Raw genomic sequence first — 24,456 nt, 5'->3', positions numbered from 1 at the left:
TTTGCCTTAAAATTATAATATGTTTTGTTGTTTTGACAAACTGATTTTGAAATGCCTATATTACTAACCTCTGTGTATCATTTTGGTCAGTTTTCACAAAATTTAACATCTGTTTTTATGTGGTGGTTTTATTATGTCTTCTCTTTTGCCCATAATTTTTATTTTCTCTGTTAATTATGGAAAAATAAGAATAGTGCACCTAAATAATGTTTCTATAACAAAATTATCTGATTGGATAAAAAAAAATGGCATTTGATGTTAACTCATTTTCCCTTACCTGGCAGTCTAGCTGAGATGGGGCACACCTGACCCATGAACTGTCGTAGTCGCCACCCCCCAATAGACACACAGACCACCAGAAATCAGTGAGTTATAGGAAACACACTCTTTATTTAGCTCGCTGGGTCTTCCAGGGGTATGCAGACCCAAATTTAGCAGCCCCGAAATGTAGAGGTACAAGGTTTTTAAGCCCTAAACCCCTATTCTTCATCCTGTTTGAACACACAAGTCTACTTTTCTACTTTTTACTGTCAACCCACAGGTCGGTTGTGCAAGTGAGGGGTATAGAAGCAGAAAGCTTATTGTTAGAGCATTATGTTCCCATGGGCGATAGCCAAACAGTATTTTTCCAGCCTATGCGGAACCATCCCACAATGTGTAATAAGAATCTACTTTGAACAAGAAACTGGAGCAGTCAAGGTGATGCTTTATGATCTGTTTCTACCAAGTTTTGAATTGGCATAGAAATTCCAGGTTTTGCAGCTACTTCAGAGAGCTAGAAGAAGCTCATTTGGCAATGGGTGGATGAAACAGCATGCAGATATGAACAGAGAGAGATGAATTTCTGAATTGGGTTGTAAGTTGTAAATGTGAGCAGACAACATATCTACAGATGAAGAAAATGGAACAGAAATGAGTGGCACCTTGTATATTAGTCATTCAACTAAAATATTAACCTTAAGTCTATTATAATACATTGTTTATTAAGCAGCAACTAAGTGCCCTTTTTATCAGTAGGTATTATGAGGTATTAAGTGCATACAATTTTGTTTTATTAAGTAGTTTCCTTGGATGTATACAATTCTGACAACTGATTTAAATTTAAATTCGCGAACACACTCTTATTTTATTTCTTTAATAAATTCACTTTCTGAATCTATCCATTTATTAGTTTCTTTATAATGCAGTACACATGGAAAGTTTAGCCCAAATTTCTGTATAGCAACCCAGTTATAGGAAATAGCATGACCTCATAGTCAGACAACATGGTCTCAAACGTGGCTTCCCCATTTTCTAGCTGTGACCTCAAGTAAGAAAATAATCCTCATCTCAAATATATATATATAGCTAATAATAGTTACTCCATCTGGTTGTCATTAGAATTAATAGATGTGCACATGTAGTGAACCCAGTAAGCATTAGTCCCTCCCCTACTTAATTACTTCAACATGGAATTCAAGATGTACTGATGGGTATTTTATATATTTCAAGATAAGTATTTTCTTAAAGCAGAGAGGCCCAAGAAATAAATAATGTGAGAAAAATCCATAGGAAGGTATGGGGTAGTCAGTGAGCACTCAGCTTTCTATTCTGGTATCAGTGAGAGGTGAGCATTTATAGTGCTGTATTGTGTTTTTGCTGAAGAAATACTTAGCATAAAAATTGTCTGGATTAAGGCAGATATAGGGCCTCCCTTAGGTTGCTCTAGGGCAGAACTGTTTGAGTGGACTTGGAGGCCCCAAATTCTAAGGATATTATGCAAGTGGAAATAGGCCTGATAGGGCACTGGTTATCAATTTGCATTCAGTAGGATAAACCTTATTCACAGTAATGCAATTTCTGATGACTTTCATTTTTTCCAGTTTTACTTTAAATTGATTTAAGTAACAAAGTGATAATCATGGACATGAGCAGAGAGATTTTCATATCTAGGAAGAAAAAGGTAAAGGTTTAACCATAGCTGATGTTCAGCTTGGGGATTTAGGAAAAATCTGTTACACATTATACTGAAGATGACTTTTATCCCTAGGCAGCCAGCATCTGTGTGATCACATTTGAATGCAAACACCTGCAACATTTGGAAGGGTCGTTAACACCAGCTTCTCCTGGTATAGAAACTATTGAAATCAAGAGAACTCATATTTTCCTAACCTTTCCAATTTAAGGCTTCTTTAAGAAGTTGGGGCATGGAGATTGTTTACTCCTTACTGTCTGTTATTGTTTCTGCCCTGAAAGCCTGACTGTCTCCTTATTCCCTAATAAACAAAGGGGAATTATATTGACCAATTCATTTTCAAAGAGACTTAAAAAGGCAAGAAACAATCAATTTTCATAGTTTCCAATTTAGATCTCTCAGTCTTTTGCTTGAGAAGAACCAGAAAACAATATTCACATAAAAATATTCACTTAGGAAATAGACAGTATTGCTTTATTTATTGATATATACCTAGTAGGCTTCTTGAATACCAGGTCCTGTACTTGATGCTTTTCCTTACTTCTCTTCCCCCTTTTTGTTTTGGGTTTCAGTGTTTCAAGTTTTAAAATGGTTAAGGTTTATTTACTTCTATTTATGTTATTTTAAATTCTTTGGAGAAAAGCTAATTGGAAATCTTACAAAAAATTAAAATATTACAGAGGTAGTTACAGAGACAAAGAAATAACTTACATATGATTATTTCTTTTGACCAATGTCATCCTTTCAATAATAATGACATTTTTGACAGTCAAGGTCTTTTATTGTGAGCACCTGAGAATAAAGCCTATACCGTTAAATTTCATCTCTCTTTGATGTGAAATGCATCATGTGACAAAAACAATGGCTTTTCTTTTCCATTACTTTTCTAGTTTAGAATATAAACTATTCACCTCAAGGCATCTGTATGATGAAAGATAATCACATTAAAAACTCACTCCAAATTCTAATTTCTATATGTTTCAACAAAAATACATCATGTTCTTGAATTTTCTCACTTTATTACTTAGCATGAAATCTTAATCAAGGGAACAATTGTTCATTGAAGTATCATTAGCTCATTTAAAATGCAATTTTAATTTGGAAGCTACTGATGATTAAAACAGCAAGTGGTCTTTTTCTGGTTAGCTACTTACATCTCATTTTTACACTTTATTCTTCTATTCTATTTTTGATTTTATCAAAGTGTATTTTACTCAAGATCCCTGAAAAGCTAAAAAAATTCATATTCTAATTTTTACCTGTGAAGAGAAACTATATTCACAAAAGCATAGTTTACTGTTATAACATATGTGAAGAGTGAGTAATATATTACTAAAAGAACCAATTACATATCACTGACTTCCTTCTAGTTACAATTTACCTCTTTCAAAAAATGATGACTTATCCTCTTGCAGGCATAAAAAAGGAAAAATGCCAAAAGACATTCTCAAGTAAGACATTTTTATTGACTTCATTTCTAATAACAAATAAATTGTATTTAAAAGTGATTTTTCTCAACATGGCATATCATTAGAAAGTCTGACAATGTTATAATAAATTCATCTTAAATAAAATTAAGAAGAAAATGTAAATTGAAAGAAATTATTCCTGGTTAACAAAACAGGATTGAGGTTAGGTGATCATGTAAGATCATTGAAAGGGGAAAGACTCAAGGTCAGATCTATGATTCTGGCTCTATTAGATGTGTGTGCCTTTGGAAATTGTTTAATTCCTATGATCCTCTAGTTTCCTCATTTGTGAACCTCTATCAGAGTTGTTTTGGGATAAATACTTATCTAAAAAGTAAAAAAGTCTTGAAACTATAACACCTACAGAGATAAAAATAACTAATTTGTTTATATCTTGATAATGTTCCTTTTCTTTGTATTTTTTATAAGTAAAATGGAAATTTTAATTTGGGTAGAGAATGTAACTGGTACAATTTCCTTAGAACAATTGGCTAGCTCATATCATTATGTTGTTTTATCTGCTGTATTTCTGGAATATTTTTTTTTAGGAAATTCTATTACTGTTCTCTAATATTGCTATTTTGTTATCATTGTCCTCATTAATGCATAATTGCCCTTATTCCTTCCCTAGATATCTTTTTTTCCAGAAACTAATGTAAAATTGCAGTTTATTAATTATGCCATTATAAAAACCCTTGTTAATTCGGTTACTTCATCCATTTACCTCTGAACCTCCCTTTTCTTGATTTCTCCCCTAAACTAATTATATTTATTTTTTATTGCCTTCATCTTTTTATTTTATAATTTTTATGTAACTGAAACTGATTTCTGGTTTCAAAGACCTGGGTGTATCTATGCCTGAGTAGACCACAAAAAGCTGATATGCTGCAGGTGTTTAGATCATGAATAATAATATTAAATAGCATCTATAAAATTCCTAAGGAGATTTAGGAACTGAGAGGAGTAAAAAGGAAGATTTTAGGACATGTATATACCTAAAACTGAGATTGAAACCAAAATAATATGTTGACAAAGCAGCAAAAAGAAAAATCATCGAGAGGAAAAAAACAACAATCAATAAACTGCTCGATATTCAGAGTCATGAAGGCCTTATAGCTAAAATACTGGCCAGATACTTTCCTTTCAAACAGATTTATTATTGTTGTTGCTGTTCGTGCATTGTCTGTAGAACTTGGCAGTACTTTATGCATGTACCTAGCATAAAGAGAAAGCCACACCTAGAGAAGTAATGAATTAAGGAATGTTAAGACAGATTATCGTAACAGTCTTTGAAAAACACATTTGGTTATCTTACAGACATTAACTTCTCTATTGCACACACATACAAAATGATTTATAGCGTTTTTGTTTGCTCATTTGTTTTAGGAAAATAAAAAAAGTTATTAGATGGGTCCTTAGGACTGTTTCACAATACTAAGCCATAGATCTTGATTTGGCAATTCCCAGTCCATGGAAGACTATGGTGTATACTGACACCTCTTCCTTCTGACACTTTTGTAAATTTCTTCATAAATTTTCACTTCCAAATCTTCTGCTTTTTCTGTCTGTTGTCAGTGACCCTACCAGATAGTTATTTCCGGATTTGGGGCAACTTCGAAGGTTTTGGAATAATTACTTGCTTGCTTTCCACATTCATTCATTTTTTTCTTCTGCTTTATTTTGTAGATTTACAGGGTTTTGTTTTATTTTTATTTTTTAATGTAATAAAAGTCAAAAGAGTCTGGCACTATGAATTCTGTGGAATTATTAGTTGGTTTGAATGAATTATGGCAGCTAATTCTTTAATATAAGCCTGAAGTAAATCTTCACATTGTTCTAATAGCCATATTATGATTTGTTCACATTTATATCTTTATATAAGAAATATCTTCCTAGATCTAGAAAATCCTTCTAGATAACTATCAACCACAGATGCCTTTTCTATTACATTTTCTGATCAAAACTAGGCTTTTTTAAGGCTTTCTCCTAACCAGCTTTTAGTGGAAGAAATCACAGTTCAGAAGGCTGTGCTATGAGGAAAGAGAAAGTGTTATTATTATTATTGTAAATAATAACCAACATTTACATTGTATTGTTTTGAATGTGCTGGCATATGAATTACCTCATTAAATCAGACAAATGAGGAAATTCACAGTTAATCTCAATCCGTGAATTAGATTGTCTACTAGGTTCATGTTCTTTATCTAAAGGATTCCAAATGCAGTTGGGATGAGGAAGTGAAGAAGAATGACATACGATCAGGCTGTGTGATTTGAAAACAGAAAATGATTTTGGCAACAACATAAGTCATGAGAGATTGTAGGACAGCAATAGATACACTAAAATGAGATAACAATTAAACCTTATAAAGCAAAAGAAAAAACCATTTGAATATTAGAATACTCTCATTAAGATATTGGTACCCCTTCGGAAATTATTTGTTTTGAAAACATGTCTTGAAAATATTTTCATGAATAGATATGAAGAGTCAATTAGAGCTACTTGTAGAAAGATACATAATGAAAGAAATCACTCTTTGTTAATCAATATCAGCTAAAATTAATTTGATGCTTCCTGTAATATAAAGCCTATATTTAAATGTTTCCCCTAATTATTTGATTTGAAATATCCACTATCACATAATTAGAATTTATTTATAATATTCCAATACCAATAACTGAAAGATAAATCTAATGTAACTGAAAAAGATGATATCATCCTTGAATCTTTTTATCCCATTCCCAGTCCCCTACTCCCCCAATTAAGGGGGTACATACACAATTATAAAAGAATATAAGATGAACATTTTGGAGTTCCTTAGATCAATTCTCAGAATATGCAAAAAAAAAAAAAGTTTGCTGAATTTGGGAGTAGGAACCAAAGAGAACCGAATATGTAAGAAAATGGAGAATTTATTTTTAATGAGTTTTTTTGGGGGGTGAAAAAGAGGTGAAGACTCCGAGTGAGGCAGAGAAGAAAGAAAGGAAAATTGAAGAAAAGAGGGAGTAAGCAAATTGAAGAATGAGCCAGGAAGATAGAAAGATGGAAAGAGAACCAGAACAGCAAGTCAGTAAGGATGCCAAACAGAATAGTGGGAGGCTGAAGCATGAGTTTTGGAAATACCTAAAAGAATTTCAGAAATATTTCATATTATTTTAGTTTGCATTGAAACAACGTACAGTTCAAAGGCTCAAACCTTGAGTAATTTTTACGCACACGAAGGCTTCCTGTATGTACCTCTGTGTACATCCACGTATGTGTGTAAAGGAAGAAAAGGGATAATTAGAAACATATGTTTATTTTAAATGATGAATTTAAGATGTTAGTAGAAATAAGAACTCCAGAAGAAAAACTGAAAAATTAACAAAGTTAAACATTATGTAATTTAATGCTTTCCTGGTGCCGAACCCTATGAAAAAAGCCAGCATTAGACTGGAGTTTTGATTCATAAGGGAAAAACAAATAGCATCATAGCGTAACCCTGACCATTAACCACTAGGTAGATTGGCTGATACATCAGTTTTATAATGTTTAGAATGTTCAACAGCCTCACCAGAATTTCTATGCATTTCCAAGGGCCAGGGGTTGTGGCTGTGCATGGTGGGCGTGTGTCTGTTTTTAGGCTGAGGCAGGTGGGGCCGAGTAAGCTCTCATCGCACCGCCTTTGGCACCAAACTTCACTTTCAATGATTTAGTTCAGTGTCTCCATTGATCCAAATATAGAATCCAGTTTTGTTTTGTTTTGTTTTCCCCCATATTCTTAAATAGTGTGGGGCACTAATGAAGAGTGGTCAATTCTGTCTGGGTAGTCTTTAAATTCTAATTAGAAATGCATTTTGACTAAAAGGCTTGAAAAAGCCAAATAGATCATTCTTTAATGACAGAATTTCTTCTTCTTTGAAAGTTTGAAGTAGAGGGAGAATTAAGAGAGAAGAAGTCACCAAAATGAAACTAATTTGTTTATCTGTACTTCCAGCCGCATTAATAGCTAAATAATTTTAAAAATTGTTTGCTTTCATGAATTGTCACTAGATTTCTATTAAGAAAAAATATTAAATACCTGTTAATAACTTTTTTGTTGTTCTATGCATGAGTTTGGAAATAGTTAACTTTGAGTTACCTTGATTCTAAATTTAAAAACAAACAAAAACCCATGTGTTTTCTCTTGACTACTATTTAGCTCTAATTGTGTTCTGTATTGAGTGGAGTTTCATTGTAGAGAGCAGATTCTTTGCTAGCTAGTCTGAACATATGGAGATTTATTATTTATTCCTGGTTCTTAAATGGCCTGCAGAATTTGGAGGAATGCTCAAGCCTGAATATTAGAGAATCAGTTCCAAAATCTGCAGCCTCTAGAAAAAAAGTCCTAAAGCCATAGAGTAAAACCGAACCATTCAGGAATCCACTGACTTTCAAATGATGGGAACCTGTGGAATCAGAAATTGACTAGTAATTTAGGAAACTATTATTACAGTTGCTAGCTCCTAATTATATCACTATTACTGTAACACATATGAATAAAATAGATGTTCCCTGCTCAGTTTTTCTTCATAGAAGTCTTTCTTCTAATTCTAGCTCATAATGATACATTAGTTGAAATTAAATCATATAGGGAAACCTCAGAGAGTCTGGTTAGGGAGGCCTTTACTTTCCAGTCTCTGCACAGTTAAAAGTAGATGGAATGCATTTTGGAGTGAGCCAATTCGTAGTACCACCTACATATTCATTTTGATTGTGACCTCAAGGAGTTAGTATAGTAATATATTCTATTAATTAAAATATTTATAGTAACTAGTACTTATAAAAATACAAATGAAATTTGAAAATCCTTACTAATTTTGGGGAAGAATAGCATGTTAGCTTGAATAACATAAATTTATAGTTCTCAATTAATGTACATTTGGAAATATGTGGAAATGTGTATCACAATGACTATGGAATGTTATAGGTATTTGGTGGACAATGGCCAGAAATAATAAAAACTAGCCCTACCTTAAAAGCCAATATCCTCCATCTTCAGAAATATCATAAGTAATCTCCAAATAATTTCAATAACCTACATTATCATCATAAAAACATTGCTGATTTTAACATTGTCCATTTTCATTTTTTTCTACTCTCTTATAGAAGGGCACATACCCAAATGAATGCCAACATGGAAATAGGTTTTTAAAAAGAACATAAATAAAAGAGATTAATATTTTATAAACAAAGGGATCATTTGATTTTACTAAATAATGTGCCTCAAAGTATGTTAACCTAAACAGCAGCATTGGTATCACCTGGGAAGTTGTTAGAAAAGAAAATCTCGGGCCCCAGAACTACTAAATCAGAAACTCTGGGGTTGGGGCCCAGAAATGTGTAGATTAACAAATCTTGCAGTGGTTTTAATATATTTTAAAATTTGACAACTGCTGGAATAAAAGCATCAAGGAGCAAAGGTTACAAAAGTTTGGTATAGTTAGAGAATTTGAGTTTTTATCTGTGACAAACATGTTCAAAGGAAAGAAATATTTTTCACATAAAATTGACTTACACTGGGAAAATCTTTGGTCCCCCTAAAAGCGATTCTTCCTAGGCATAATGTTCAAAATAATGAGAAGGATAGATTTCCTAGGAAATTAGGAAATTCTCACCAGAGAGTTAGAGAAGTACACCAGAGAATTATTTCAGAGAAAACTCAGAAATAGCTTTTAAACCAGAGAAAACCTAGAAATGGGGTAAATTAGTTTTCTGTGACTGCTGTCAAAAATATCTAGCCTACCTGGATAATCTAAATTAATCTCTTTAAGGCCCATAACCTTAGATACACCCCTTTGGTCATATAATATAATATATTCACAGTTTCCAGGGATTAGGACATGGGCATTTTTGGAGAGCCATGGTTCAATTTATCATATGGAAGAATTTATTTATACCTTTAGCCACAGAATTAACTGTGTCAGGTTCTGAAGTGTAAAAAAAAAATGAATGTCATAGTTCTCTATTCCAAAAATTTTATAGTCTAGACTATATAGAAGCAGATGAGGAAATCAGAGAGAGGCATTATATCTTACTGATGAGAAATTCACTCACAACAGTAATTCCTAGATAGTCTGTAATATTTTTGTTAATTGTGTTATTAAATATAACAAGAATCTTAGGCAGAACTTCAATGATAGATGTTTTCCACTTAGAAAATCCATGCACTTATCATGATCCCAGGTAAGGAGCAGGTGACAATGACTCTCAATCATTAAACCAAAGTGGAAACCAACGTGGAAACATAGTGGTAGAACTCACCCACATAGTAGGACCGTGCACATACACAGGATGGTCCTGGGTGTTCAGTCTGACCTGGTACCGAGGAGACCTGGTGAAGCAATTCAGAACAGTGGTCATCACAGGGCCACTGGAAACCCTTTGTATGTAGGAGCGACATAAACTCATATGCCCACACCTGCCTCAGGACTTTAAAACAGGAAAGGATCAGAGGCTCATAATTCACAGAATTTAACAGTCCTTTGTTACTTTGTGTGAATTTGGCGATTCTCTGTCAAATTGGGAGGTCCCCCTCGTATTTTTAGACAAATGGTGTAAAGGGTAGAACAATATACTGGGCAATAATAACGGAGGCTGATAATTTGAACTATGGAACATAGAAGATATTTTTGGAAACAGATTCATGTTAATGACACAATAGCAATTCATTGAATTCAGTCTTCTTAAGATGCTTGTAAAATCAAATATATTATATTGACCTTCCTTCTTCCTTCCTTCCTTCCTTCCTTGCTTCCTTCCTTCCTTCCTTCCTTCCTTCCTTCCTTCCGCATTTTAATATGGATTGTAATAAGAATTTTTTACAATAATCCATTAGAGAGAAAATTATGAGAATTGATATTTTTAAATGTTTTTAACTTTTAGTGAGTTGAACAGAGTGTGATATGAGTATATCCCAAGCCCATTTACCTTACTTTTTTGCCCTACTCACCACATTTTGGTACATAATAGAAAACATACATTTCTCTCTCCAGAAATAGGATATTTTGTAAGAAAACAAGGAGCTATTATTAAGCTGTTTACAGAAGATTATTCTTTTCAATGAGGAAATAACAGAATGCCACGATTGAAATCTTAGTCTACCTATCTTCTTATTAAAGTGAAAACACAGAAGAAAGAGGTAGAAGTTTTATAACATTTATAAAGGCAAATTTTTACTGCTGATCCAAAGTGAAAGAAAGGAGAACTAAAGCAGGCCTTTTGGGAGAGATTCTCTGATTCCAGAAACATTTAGCACCCAGGAAATTACTGAGAACTAAAAATAAAAGAAATAAGTTGATTGGGGAGACCCAGAAGTTCTGAGGGTGGGCATGACTTGCCTTTGAGAGTTTTAAAAGTCACATTTATCAGTTTTGAGACTTTTTTCCTAATGAATGAGCTTGACTTTTAAAGAGCCATTGTCATTTATATATGTTGATGTTGCTTCTGTTTCAACTTTATATCAGAAATCCCACCAGAGAAGCAGTGTGGAGCTTGTAACAATCTAACCTGACTCAGGTAACTGAAAGTCAACCTTCAGTGGGGGGTGTTATTCTATCCTGGAGCCAAGGCTCAGGTAACCCTGGCTTTTGGAGATTGGATCTCACTTCCAATTGTATTCAAGGTTGCCATACATTATGCAAAGCTAGTAATAAATATCTGACTGTTCTGATGCTATATTTAATTGTATATGTTCACATTATGGTATTATGACAACTGGATTCTGAATCCTTGATATGGTATTATTTTGGGGTTGGGGCACAAGACAGGATAATGGGGACAGAAATCTATGCCTGGGTTTCTGGCTCACTCCAGGTGTGACTTTGCATAAATTAGTTACCTGTCCTTTGATCCTTCAAGACCAGCAGTCTATGTTTGTGGGAAAGCTAACTGCAGGTGGTTTCAATGTGATATACAGTATTCAGATAATTTGTTGTATTTTTCTATGAATGTTATGCAGATCAACTTTTACCTCATAAAACCACAGAGAAGAGAAACTTCTAAAAATTTTTACAAAGCACTTATGTTACAAAGTGTGTATTGCTATAGAAATGCTAACAAATGATAATACCTAATGGAAAAGAGCTTAAATGAGGGTCTAAAAATAGCTCTCACCAGGCAAAAATCCAACATTTTCTTTTAATTGTGCTAATATTATACAGAAGGAATAAACAAAAATTTTAGGATGATATGTTTTATTCAGCAGTCTCTCTGCCATGATTCTCTAGGGTCTTCTTGAGATTGCCTCAGCTAATTACTTTAATATTTTCAACAAGTATATTACTGAGCCAGGAATGCCCAGTGTCCAAATCACTGATGCTCAGGGCAGGTGGGCCACAGCTGCACAAAACATAAAATCACAGCTGGAATGCTGCTCTTTTTGGACTAATTCTAAATGTTTTATATTAAAATATAGTGCTCAAATCTGGAATTGTGATCTTATTAATTCTCTAGGAAAACTATCCATCATTTCTTATTTTTTAAGTAATTTTAAGTAGAACTCCTATAAATTATGGGAATAATACCCTTCTTTTAAATTTATTCAATTCATTTAGTTGATCTTCAGTAATATAAAGTCCACCATTTTATAAATTAGAATGTTGGCAGAGAAAAGTCATAGATTAGCACATATTTTCTCCAGTATAGCAAAGCCATATCTAGGTAGAATTTATTCTGAATCTAAAAAAAAATAAAAGGTGAATAAGAATTATAAGACAAGCACATTAAATAAAACAGTATATGACTTTGCTACTTTTTGACTTATAAGAAATTACACATAGAAACACTAACTTATGTCAATTCATTAAATAATAATTGATTTATAATAATTTTTGCCAAATGTATTTAATCAGAGACCTGTCCAAAATTCTGTTCTCTGAGGAATTAAAGCAAAGCATCCAGATAAGCAAGTTGATTTTATTTAGCTTTCAGACAAAGAAAAGCATTTAATTCATGGAAAAGTTCTTTTTCTTGGTATTTGTCTGTTTCTTTCTTTATTCCCAACTTGATCTCTTTTCTTCTGTGAGCTATTCTTTCACTGTCTTATTTTTCTCCTTTTTATGAAGAAAAAGCTCCTGGAAAGAACAAGTAACATCTTCAAGTGGATATAAGATTTTAGCTTCCTATTAGAGAATAAGGCATTCTAGTTTCAAAATTCTATAAATAAATATGTTATGTTTATTTCTACTCAGTTTGAAGGGTGGAATACAAAGACCTTAAGCCCTTGTTAAAAATTGTTGCTACCAGTAATCCATGTAGTACATAGATAATCCAAAAGTAATTTAAAAAAATTAAAAAGCAAGTTTAGATCTTTTAAAATATTGAGTGCTCTTTACGGTACAGCTGATACAAGTTTGTGAATCTCCTATTTACTAAATCCTCTCACTACTTTTCTATCGAATGTGACACACACCTTTATATATAACCTGTCATTGCATTGGTACTGATGAGAAGTATCAGTTCTTCACAAATAGAATCATTCTTCATTATAAAAGGCAAAGATCTATTTCTTAATTTCTCTACCTTTTAAATATCTGTCTTTGCCCAACTGATTTCTTTGGAATATATCATTCTTATGGTCTGAATATTTGTGCTTCTCAAAATTTATGTATTGAAGTATTAACCCCCAATGTAGTGGTATTTTGGAGATGGGGCCTTTGGGAGGTAGAGTTAGATGAAGATATGAAAGTGAGATGAGACATCAGAGATCTTGTTCTCTCTCCTTCTACCTCATTCTTTCTCTCTCTCCCTCTCTCCCGTGTGAGGACATGAAAACAGCAGTTTGCAAGCCAGGAAGAGGGCTCTCAACAGAATACAAACAGGCTGTCACCCTGATCTCAAACTTCCAGCCTCAAACCTTTAAAAAATAAATGTTTATTGTTTATAAGCCACCCAATCTATGATGTTTTGTTATGGTAGCCCAAAAGGACTATGACATAGCCCAAGCTAACACAATCATAGTGTTCATTTTTTATTCCAAAGAAATGTGGCAAGAATATATTCAACCCAAGCTGCTTTCTTTACTATACCTCTCCCATTAAGGACATACAACCATAATTTAGTGACTCAGTGTTTTCATTCTTCTGTGTATTTACTTAGCATTAATATTTCACCATGAAACAATGATGCCTTACAAAAATTACAAATGTTTTAATACTGTAATACTCAATAAGATGCAAACTCTTGCATATGTATTTTGAAAGGTGAGGAAGGGCAAAATTTCTAAAAAGGTTGGTGATAAATTCTAGAACTGGAAATTTGCTTCTTATTTCTAGATAATAAGATACCATGCAAAACCACAGTTTCAAAAAACTGCCTGTATTTTTTCATTAGTATGATAAAACTGTTCATTACTTTACAAATTGACTATAGTATTCATTACTAAGTGAAATAATAAATAGTAACAATGAAAAGAACGAGTTGTCTAATAATAATTTATTTGCATCTAGAGAATTTATTATACTTCCATGCATTGCTATTCTTGAATTGAGCAGCATTTACCTCCCCATAGCTGAGACAAGCTTACAATTTTTTAATCAGAGGAAACTAGTAATTTTACTATCTCAGCTAGATTATAACATATAATCTTGCCATTTTTTTGCCATAAAGCCTTAGTGCCTAAGCTGTGGTATCTGTCATTGACATGATCGTGCAGAAGAGCAAAAATTAAAAATGTCCTCATGTCTATATAACATCTGCATTTCATAGAAAAAGTCAATGACTCTTATGCTATTATCCATGAAAATTTTAACTAGGTTAATTGACGACATGGAACAAATTACTTTGAACCTCATCTAGTTACTATAGTGATGAAAAATTGAAAATGTCTTCTTCAATTATCCAACATAGAAAGTAGAGAAAGTACTACTAGTGAGTTTTTAATGTGACATATAACCCATTGACATTTTAATTAATGTTAAGTTTGTATATTATATATATACATATTATATTCATACATAATATATATGTTAAAATAAAATGTAGGCTGATAGAAAATGCTATAAAAATAAGAAATAGTTTATTAATTATAATTTGATATTAATAATTTATTTCCAAATTATATTTGGTTTATTGAATTTTACATTTTAATAAGTGTCTATAGAAAATCCTTTATCACTCATGTTTAAATATAATAATTTCTTGATAAGCTCGTCATGGGAAATAACCTTCATTAATAGTTATTGTCTTTTATAATTCCATGATCTAATAAATACAGAAATCAAATAATCATGATTGTTTCAGCCTTAATTAATAGTAAAATTACAATAAAATCTCACTAATTTCACTAGTGATAGAGGAAGGGCAATAAATTGAATTCTGAACCATAATAAATATTTTATAGAATTATAGATTTTCTTATGTTCACATAGATAGCAAAAGTAGGTTAACAAAGTGATAGTAAATAAATGTCCTGAGAAAGACTAATAGATAAAAGAGAATGATTTATATAATTTTCTATTTATCAGTTTATTAATTATTACTACTATCTTTACATTTCATTCTCTTAAATGACTTAGATGTGCTCCTTGCAAACACTATTATCTAGCCTTAATTTTTTTTTAAGCCAGCTGTATTGCTAGGGTTAGAAATAAGTTTCAAAGGAAGAAAAATAGACTCTAAATTTCACCCTCAAAACCAGTTTCTCTGTCAGCATAAATGAGAACATATTAATCTTGCCTCCCTAGGAATAAAAGAAATGTTCTGGTAACTGAAGGCAGGAGCTTTCAAGGCATATACTTGATACAGGTAAAAGCTATAATTCAGATAATGTGTACAATTTCCAGTCAAGTCCTAAGAAGTTATTGTGATTAATCTAAATATTGCCCAGAATATATAAATGACATCTAACTTAACACTTATGAGGTATGTGGTTTTTTTTATCTTTCTTTAAAATTTTGAGATTAACACAAGGAGGGCCACACAAGGTTTAACACTGCCTACCACATATTTTCTCCCTAATACTTAGGTGAGAGATGCATTCATTCATTATTTTGATAAAGATTTAATGAAAGACTATTTTGCACCAGGGACTGAGAGAGGTATACAATTCAAAACAAACACAATCCTCATCCTCAGGATACATAGAGTTAAATGGAAGAGCTATATACTGAAAAAGTTATAACACAAATATATAATTACAATTGTTATAATGCTATGAAGGAAAAAATAAAGAATGATAAAAATGAAGGGAAATGATTGGTAGAGTAGGTGGGATGGGTTATAGGAATAATTTGCAATGAATGATCCTATCTTTTTACCCAGAATCATAGTCATAATTCATACCACTATTAACTGTAATCTATTTTCTCTCTATCCACATTTTTTCATCATTCCTAAACTTTATCCTAGTTTTAATTCTAACCCTATTGCCTGTACTAGTGCCATGGCCTCCGAACTGGTCTTTCATTTTCCTCTTCCTATCCTACTGTCTGTTTTTCACACAACCAGCAAGTCACATCACTTCCTTGATTAACATACCTCAGGGGCTTTCTTTTAAATTTAGAATAAAATCCCAACTCCTGACCATATAACTGCCTCTTATACATTTTTAGTGGTTTTCATTTGTTTGTTTACATGAGGATGGATTTATACACTCGCTATAAAATAAAAGCAGCCTAAATGCAGTGTGAATGATTTGATTCCTGCCCTTATTTTAAAGCCGTGGTGAGGACATGTTCCATATAAAGATAAGTACCTAGCTCTGTTCTCTTCCATTTTCTGGTCATTGAAATAGACATTTAATCGAAGATGGAAGACAATTTATACATCAATGACAGAGTATTTGGTTTACCAAATAAATTACTACAATATCTTCATTCTCTTTAGGCCCCAAATTAATTTTAACTTCTAAACACATAGGCAAATATTTGTTGTCATGGTGGCATATATCAGTTCAGTACAAGTTTCTATCCATTTATTAACCTGTCTACATATCTATCTCTCATTCTGCTGTCTCTCTAATTAATACGTCTAGATACAAATAGGTATCTACCCATATGAGTAATATCTGTAATGAAAGGAACAATGTGTTGCTTAATTTGGAATTCTAGTATTCTTATTAAAATAATTTTTAAATTAGATATAGGAGAATCAATAAAGATAAGAATTAGAATTGTTAGTATTGTACCTGCTAACAAATTTCTGTATTGCTCTCCATCAATTTGTATAACCTCTCTAGCATCAATTAACATTTTTATTAAAAAAAAGAATCAAAATAAAATTTCCTTTATTCTTAAAATTTTATGACTCCAGGAAGTCTTTTCTAATTTAGAAAATGTAAAACATAATTCCTTTAAAAATAAGAGTATTTTCAAGGATGCTGACCATATATTTAAAATTTTCATTTTAATTTTAATTAAACATTGTAAAAAAAATGCACTACAACTCTTTTGCCTGTAAATCTTATACATTTTAAAAGTGTAAAGAATTAATAAGTTAAATATAGATAAAGTTATAAGTCCTTTAAAACTAAATACAAAAACATAAATATAATATGCTAGATGATATTATTATATTTATACTGTTAGGTTTAATAATTTGAAGATATATTTACTTATTTATGTCCTACTTTTTATTACTTTGATTTTTGTAATTATGATCATGATGCATTATGATGTATGAACCTGGTTTCATTCCTTTTTTTAAAAAAAATTAGTTATTAAATCACGTATGGTAATAATGACTGAAGCAACCAAATTAAAATCAATTATATTATAATGTCTGAAAAAATGTGTTGAATTGAAATGGTTTACCTGAAACCCAGAGAGAGGAATCTACCAAGATTTGGCCATAGTTTTCCATCCAGCAATGTTCAAAACAGAGAAATCTTATATCCAAAGGACAGCATTAAGCTAATCATTAGAGAGCTTACTTGTTTTAGAACAAAAATAATATCCTAGGCTTTACCTGTTGTTTAAATGAAATAAATCTTAAGGCTATCCATCTCTCTTTTTTGCCGATCACCAACTTAGAACTCCTAATACCTTTACACTGAGAAGGAAATGCTCTGGACAGCAGACACATGTATTTTAGTCACTGGAAAAATATATTCTATACTAGAATGCACTCTGTGAGGGCACAAAAATGTTTTTTTTCCTCTAGTTTTATTGAGACATAATTGATACAAAACATATTTAAGGTGTATAGTGTGATGATTTGATGCACATATATATTGCAGAATGATTATTACAATAAGGTTAGTTACCTTCATCCCTTCACATAATTACCATTTTGTGTAATAATCACATTTAAGATCTACTCTCTAGCAACTTTTCAAAATATAATACAGTTTTGTTGCCTATAGTCACCATGTTGTATATTAAATCCCAAGAATTTATTTATCTCATAACTGGAAGTTTGTACCCTTTGACCAATAGTTCTCCACCCTCCACCCCTAACCAGCTCCTGAAAACCACCATTCTACTTGCTATTCTGTAAGTCTGGATTTTTTAGATTCCACATATAAGTGCAATCATACGATATTTTTTTTTCTCTGTCTGAATTATTTCACTTAGTATAATGCCCTCAAGTTCCATCCACGTTGTCATAAAAAGCAGGATTGGATTAATTTTTATGGTTGAATAATTATTCTGTTGTTCTTTGATGGGCATTTAAGATTGTTTTCACATCTTGGCTGTTGTGAGTAATGCTGCCGTGAACATGGGAGTGCAGATATCTCTTCAAGATAGTGATTTTATTTCCTTCAGACAGGTAGTCAGTAGTGGGATTACCAGAGCACATCCTACCACTATTTTTCTTTTTTGAGTAATCTTCATACTGTTTTCTGCAGGAGCCAATCAGGTGCTCTAGTGGCCCAGTGCTGGGCTCTGTGCAATAAACAATATGTTTAAGGAAAAAAGCAAAATAAAAAAAGAAAACTTATTTTAAACTAGGAAAAAAAAACAATTTATGTGAACCATCTGCTTACACAATAGCTAGAACAATGGTAGAGAAATAAAAACAATAACTTGGTTCCATTTTTTTCCTACTCATTTTATTATTCTAAGTCAGTATTTTAGTTGGATCCCTGAAATACTGACTTCTGAGCTTTCCAGTCTGAGGAATGATACTCCCAGATCACTTCACAAATCCATGGAATGGTGCTATATTCAATCTCCCCAATAATGAGAATTGAACACATCTATTCCAGCTTCCTGTTTCCAAAAGAGGATGAAGTGTTTGCTGTGATTTGAATTGACCTGTCAAGGGGAAACTGACTTGCTTAGGTGTATCTCTTTTAGGAGTAAGCAAACAAAATGCCAAAATTTTGAAAAGAAGAAAGTAAGGATTCGTTAATGGATTCCTGAACGTTTGGTAGTTATTTTGTTTCGTTTAAGAGATGTTGGCTAAAACAGAAATGCCTTCTAGGAAATGAAATGCCTTAATTTTCTATCATCCTCTGTGTGTATGTGTGTGTGTGTGTGTGTGTGTACATTATTGCAGTGCTGAATGCTATTTACAAATAACAAATCTTTATTTATTTATTTATTTATTTATCTATTCATCTATCCATTTATTTGTTTGTTTGTTTGTTTTACACCTGCAGCACTTGGTATTCCTTGGTTGTCTCCCATCCAAGTACTAATCAGGCCCAACCCTGCTTAGCTTCCGAGATCACATGAGATTGGGCACGTTCAGGGTGGCATGGCTATAGACAACAATCTTTAAATATCTACAAAATTTATAAACCAGTTAAACATCTGAAAGAGAGAGTACCTGGAAGAAGGGGTTGGGTGAACCGTATGATTATTTCTGGCCAAAAACTTTGAACAAGAATAATGTGTGTCAATTTTAGTTTGGAGCATAAAAGGCCCTCTGTTGTCCACTTTCCTTTTGACATGGTAATATATGTTCCAGAATGTGGCTGCTCTAACTCTGCCCAGACAATTCTCAAAGGACATGAGAAAAATTAACCTTTTGTTTTCAGCCACTATGATTTTAAGTTCATTATACAACATAACATCTTCCAACCTGATTAATATATCTAACTACTTCAATAATTTCACAATTTTGTTTAAGGCCTGACTTTTTTTTATAAGATATGAATGTTTAGTGAAATAATATGTACCATATTTCATATGGAAATATAGAACATTAAAGTCACTTTAAATTTGTATATCCTCTGACAATATTTTAAATTATATTACCTCACTTATTTTATTAGTGACCTTACAAACCGTGAGAAAATATTATTATTACTACCACTGTTTTTAAATTAAATAATTGAGATTAAGAATGGTTCAATAGTTTGCTATTAACAGTAAAGCCAAGACTTAAATACTTGGATATATTATAATCTATTTTTTTTCTCCATCACTCTCCTTTTATAAAATAATTCTAAGCATTGTGAATACTCAAAAGTCTGAGTCATGTGCAGTCAGAAAGTTAATAGAATAGATCCTATAATTGGAAGTTATATTAACTAAAAGAAAAATGCCCTCCATTAGGATGAAATTCATGAAGACCTTAATTACAGAGCCAGGATCTGTAAAGATACAGAGTCATTGATTTTGTGCAATAGAAAATTAGTAACAAATAATGCATATTATGAATAACTCCTTTATTAAAAACTTATTGAAAAATGATCTAAAATATTGGCTAAATAGTCCCCCAAAGGTAGAGCTCTATATTCTTGAAATTGGGACTATGAAAATAAGTGTATTGTAGTAAAATTGAGGAAGCTCTTTTTATACTTTTTATTTGGGGTCATTGGAACAACTAGTATTCAAAAAAATACATTTCTGTGAATCTTAAGAGAATTCTTGAAAACTAGTAACTAACCACTGATTATCATGTGGGCAGGAGGAAGGGAGCAATAGGAGAAATAAGAAAAGCACAATGTATTTATTATCAACAAGGAAAAAGAGGCAAAATAACAAATATAATGAATTCTGGGCATGTCCTTAACATTCATCACGCTATCGATATTGTATAAATTTTGCCTAAATAGATGCTTAAGACCTGGTGTTTATAAGAAATAGTTCCAAGATTTGAAGAAAAATCTTCCGTCTATTGTCTTAAGAGGAAATCTGTTAAATGTTTGTTAAAATATAGTGGCATGTGTTTAGTCAAACCTTCCACTTATCTTCACATCTAGCCAGTATGAGTCACAAAGCCTACATGTGTGACTTTCATCACGATGGAAATAAGGAATAAATGAAACTATTAAATAGAAACTCTCTTGATTGAACCACTTTAACACTCTTCTCTTCAAAGACAATCTTAGTTTTTGTTACTAGCCAAGCTTATTTTTTAAAGTGGCACTTCTATTAAATATTTCAATTTGAATATCAATTTAAGATTCAAGATAAACTCATATCTTGTTCATTATATTTTATAGTAAACATGAATTATGCACATTTTAATATGTTTTCACATAGAATTTAGAGTATAATCTTGCACCAAAATGTCACTCAAAAGTCTCTTCAATTTAATTGTTCCCTTGCCGTGAATTGTGTGTGTGTGTGTGTGTGTGTGTGTGTGTGTGTACACACTTTTCATCTGAAGGAATTAAGCAAGAAACATTTTATTAATACTAGGGATCTACATGTTAGGGACTGAAGAAAGCCCTGTGCCTGCACCTATTTCTTAAGGATTAGAAAAGAAATAGCTGATCTTTTTAGGTTTTAGGGGGTAAAAAAAGATACGATTTTTCACTACCTTGGCAGGAACAAGCTATAAGAATATGTGACTCTGATATTAGCCATATGTTCCATTTCTCAGCTATTAAGTTTTCCTTCAGCGCAGCCGATTAATTAGAATTTTAAATCAGGCAATTTACACCTGTGATATCATACATCACTTGAGATCCATGGGCCTGAAATCCTCAGGATGTTAGAGATCCTCTAGGGTCTGAGCAAGAGGAGGGGAGAACAGTTCCATAATCTGGTGCAGTTGTATTTTTAAATAGTTCTTATGGTTCATATAAATGTTACATTAAGGGGAATGAGTTCTGGAGTATGTGTTATCAATAAGGGTCAGAGGCTAATAGGATATAATCATAAAAGACAAATTTTCTGAAAGCTTTGCTCTGGATAAAGCTTCAGCCAGCCTATATAAAATTTTTATTCTATTCTAAGAAAACAGTGGATGAATACTAGAGAGAATAGAGAGTAGGTCATACAAGTATGTTTAAAGAATTGAGCTTAGGTACATGAACATCCCAGTAGGATTTCTAGTTTGCTTCTCATATTAAATGTCAACAGTTGAGGATCAGGGAGGAGGCTGTGGCATAGCATGCATAGGACATGTGAGTAAGAGCAAGGGGGAAAGAGAAAGTGTCTTCACAAGTTAAAAATAAAACTGCTTGATTCAAGTACAGACAGCCTCTGACTTAAAATGGTTTGACTTACGCTTTCTTGACTTTACAATGGTGCAAAAGTGATACACATTCAGTGGAAACCATACTTCAGATTTTGAATTTTGACTTTTTCCTGGCCTTGAGACATGTAGTACCATACTCTCATGATGCTGACCAGCCATCACAAGGGGAAAAAATCAAGTGTTGCCAGCATTTTGGTGCTATTGTGTTTTGTGTTTTCACATCCCATCATTCTGTCTTCAAAACATCCATCTGTGTTTCCTGCTTCTGGTGAGGAGAAGAAGGCAATTATTCTTCCAATGAAACTCAACATAATTGCCAATTAGGCTAATGTAAGTGTTTTGAGTACATTTAAGATAGACTAGGCTATGATGTTCAGTAGGCTAGGTGTAGTAAGTTAATTTTTGAATTAACAATATTTTCAATTTATGATGGGTTTAGCAAGACATAACCCTATTGTAAACCAGGAGCATCTGTAATGCAAATATTCTCATTTTTTAATTTAATAGTTAAATTAACCTAGTTAAAATTTTCATGGATAATAGCATAAGAGTCATTTGACTTTTTCTTCCCAACAGGTTGAGAAATGTAATTTAAAAACCTGAACAAATATTTCAGAAGTTGTTATGTTTCTCAGAGACTCAGATCGAATTTCAAATGGCAACCAGTTTCTTGAACTTGTAATTTATTTTTCTTCCCAAAAAGTGATAACATTTTAAGCACAGCAATAAAACACATGAATTCTTGTTTTTTTTTCTCCTTGCAATAGATGTGGGTTGTATTTTGTTTTGCTGACAAAGTTATTAGAAACAATAAAATACCATTAGTCTCCAAAACTTCACTGTGGTCATCATTGGCAAAGCTACCATAAACTATGTCTTAATAAAAATCAGTCTTAATAAAAATCAATCATTCAGTTTTCCATATCAGTGAGCAAGAACACTCACACGGAAAATAAAATTTATATATAATCTGTCCATCTAGATGAGATGGCATCTCCATCATAAAGGAGGCTAAGAGCTCTGGATAAGGAATATGAAGATTTGGGTTTCCGTTCTTCATTGCCACTTATACCATACCCAGAACCTTAGAGAAATGCAGACTTAAGGGTCCTTGACCATAGTGTTTGAATTAAGGTTTTTTCTGGTTCTGTGAACTGAGAGTGCTATGATGGCATTCTAGAACTACCTGATGTAATCTTACTCATCAGAGTTAAGGTCATTAAGGTTGTAAAACCTTTTATTTAAAATATTTGGCAGAATATCGCTTAGACTGGAAAGGAAATAACTATATTAATTAGAAGGTTCAGACCCTTCATTAGCATTCCCATAATTCATTCACTATATATGATAAATCTAGATCAATACCCAAATCTATAGGAGCTGGTGCTAAAAATATTCTTAGAGTGAATTTATTCATTCAGTGATTTAACCAAACATTCAGCAAGTATTTATTGAATACTTATTTGTGAAGCACTATTTTACATAGACTGTGTATAGGAAGAAATTCCCTGCTCTCACAGAGCTTTTGTTATATTAAATGCTAGTATACTTCATAGCAAGGATCTTTAGGGCCAGGTATCAAGGGTCTGACTTGGGCAGGGACCTCACTCCAACCATCACTGCCATGCAGAAGAGAGCCACTGTGGCTGAAATAGGCATGGCGGAAGGCAACATTGCTGAGGTTTACCAATAGCCAAAATTGGATCTTAACTTTTGAAAGTACATGTTTCCTGATATTTCAGTGTTATGTTGATTAGGAATAATTATACCAGTGAAAAGTAATTGGAATACAATTAAGTACAGAATTATTGTGTTTTGATTGTAAAAGAAAATTGATTATTTAAGAATTTATCCTTTGTGAGTGTACAAATCCACAAATATACAATATTTGTATCAGCCAGCTCTTTGCAGGAATCCTATGCCTTTTTAAAAATTATTATTTCCTTTTTTTTACTTACTCTTTCCAGCCGTGACTTTTTCACATTCTCTTACCCTTTTATAAGACTCTGGTGACTCAAATATCCAGTGCCAGAGAAAAAGTTCTGATGAATAAATTCACAATAAGATATCAGGGGATTGGTTAAAATACACATAAAGGTGAATGTGAATTTTAAGAAGCAAATGGAAGCATGCATAATGTAATTAACATCTCATTAAACTGACTCTCAGTCATCTGAGGAATAGCGGTTTCAAGGAAGAAGAAAAAATAGAAATTCTTAGATGGTTGTGAATAATGACATTACTGTAGTCTGTACTCATTTTTTAAATTAATTCCACAAGCTTTTATTGAAAATGTATTATGAAATAAATATCTGCTTTACAGCTCGAGACACCGCGTATGCGCGCGTGCGCGCGCGCGCGCGCACACACACACACACACACACACTCACAATTCATACTCCTGTGGATCTCATAGTGAGAACAGCGATTGCTTTGGCCTGCCAATACCTATAGTTTAGAATAGGCCAATCATAGTTATTTGCATTCTGGTCAACCGTTATCATTGGTCTAATGAGGGGTAGGGCAAACAATGGGCCAATGATTTTCTTTTCGTGAGAGTTTTTAGAAGGTATTTGAAGTGAAATCACTTCATATTAGTGCATATTAGTGCCTATAGGAAGACAGGCAGGCTCTGGATCATGTGATCTCCATAACTGTCCTGGATCTAGACTATATTGAGGATAACTTGATCAG

General features: G+C 32.5%; 1 pseudogene; it reads right to left on the bottom strand.

The window, feature by feature from the left end:
• Positions 1-18,976: 18,976 nt before the first annotated feature.
• On the bottom strand, positions 18,977-19,095 carry LOC118609112 (annotated as a pseudogene).
• Between the last annotated feature and the right edge of the window lie 5,361 nt (positions 19,096-24,456).

This window comes from Rousettus aegyptiacus, unplaced genomic scaffold (genome assembly GCF_014176215.1).
Source record: "Rousettus aegyptiacus isolate mRouAeg1 unplaced genomic scaffold, mRouAeg1.p scaffold_m13_p_10, whole genome shotgun sequence".
NCBI classification, from domain to species: domain Eukaryota; kingdom Metazoa; phylum Chordata; class Mammalia; order Chiroptera; family Pteropodidae; genus Rousettus; species Rousettus aegyptiacus.
This window is presented reverse-complemented; position numbering and strand designations above follow the sequence as displayed.